Here is a 1,545-nt window from a genome sequence, read left to right on the forward strand (position 1 = left end):
CGCCTCCGTGCGCGCGCCCGCGCTGACTGCGCCCTGCTCGCCCCGCGCACCCCTGCGCACGCGCGTGGCCACCCCGGTTCTCCTGCCGCTGCCCTCTGCACCTTGCCACGCCGCCTGGGCTGCTGCTGCGCTGTGCCTGCTACCGCCGGCAGCCCGTTCCGGCCGTCCTATGCCTCGCCCCGCTTCCACCTTCGCCGCACTCCGCCCGGCCCCGCAGCCGCCATGCTCATCGGCGCTCCCGCTCGGGCGATGCCGCGCCTGGCCCTCGCGCCCATCGGGCGCCCTATGCCCGTTCGCCCGCAACGCCCAACCCGCTAAAAGCCCCTATGGGCCTATGACAGGGGCCCCCCACTCACAGAATGTTTAAAAAAAATAATTATTACTTAATTAAATTAAAAGTAGTTAATTAAATTAAATTAAATTAATTAAATGAATTAATTAAATAATAGTTAAATTAATTAATTAATTAATTAAAGAATTTAATTAACTTAATTAATTTTGATTAATTAAACTAAACAACTAATTAAACTAATTAAACATAGTTACCTAGTTAACCTAATTACTTAATTAGCTAATTAAGTAGTCAATGACAGTGGGGCCCACCCCTAATTAATCCTGATTAGGTTAATTAATATGGTTAATTAAAATGTGTCACTAACCAGTGGGACCCGTTGGTCAGGTTGACCAGTCAACTCCCGTGTTGACTGCTGACGTCATGCTAACGTCAGCGTGCATGTGACGCCCGAATAATCAAGCTACAGTAAACCTTTGCTAATGATGCCACGTCACCTTGATTACTGATGCTAATCTTGCGTTAGATCGAAACCGATTCTAATTCAAATTCAAAATCAGGCAAACATCAAAAGTTTTCAAATATTAAAAACCAAAATGTCCGGGTTGTGTCAGTTATTGCACAGATGACTATGATGAATAATCCACATTTTTATATAATGTATAAATGCACTAAAATGATTTAAACGGTAGCAAAAACATTTTTAAATGCCTTTGGTATTTTATAAAACACAAAACTAATTTATTTTGGGTTAAAACCTTTTGTGGCTGAGGGTTATTTTGAAACGTTATTTTAGGAGTTGTTGTCATATTTTACTAAGTAAAATAATGTGGGTCTAAAATTTAAAACAGAAGATAAATATAATAAGAAAAAGAAAAACAAAAAAAACAAAAAAAAGGGGAAACAAGGGAGGCCACCCCTCCCGGCCACACTGGGCCTTGGCCCAGATGGCCGGCCCAGCCGCCCGAACAGGCCAGCCCACCCGCGCCACCACTTAACCCCCTCGGTCCTTAGACCGAAACCCTAACCCCCACTTCTCCCCTGATCCCACACTCGCACCCACTCCTCCCTCTCGCCCTTCCCCGGTCTGGATCGGGGCAACCCCCCAGATCCCATCGCCCCATCGCCGCCTCGACGTCGCCGTCACCCCTCTCGCGGAGTCGGCCCCTCCTGGCGCCCCACCGACGCCCCGTCGCCCGTCCAGGACCACGCCGACGCGGGACCCCGCCCGGAGCTACCTCACCCCCACATCG

This window comes from Triticum dicoccoides, chromosome 7A (genome assembly GCF_002162155.2).
Source record: "Triticum dicoccoides isolate Atlit2015 ecotype Zavitan chromosome 7A, WEW_v2.0, whole genome shotgun sequence".
NCBI classification, from domain to species: domain Eukaryota; kingdom Viridiplantae; phylum Streptophyta; class Magnoliopsida; order Poales; family Poaceae; genus Triticum; species Triticum dicoccoides.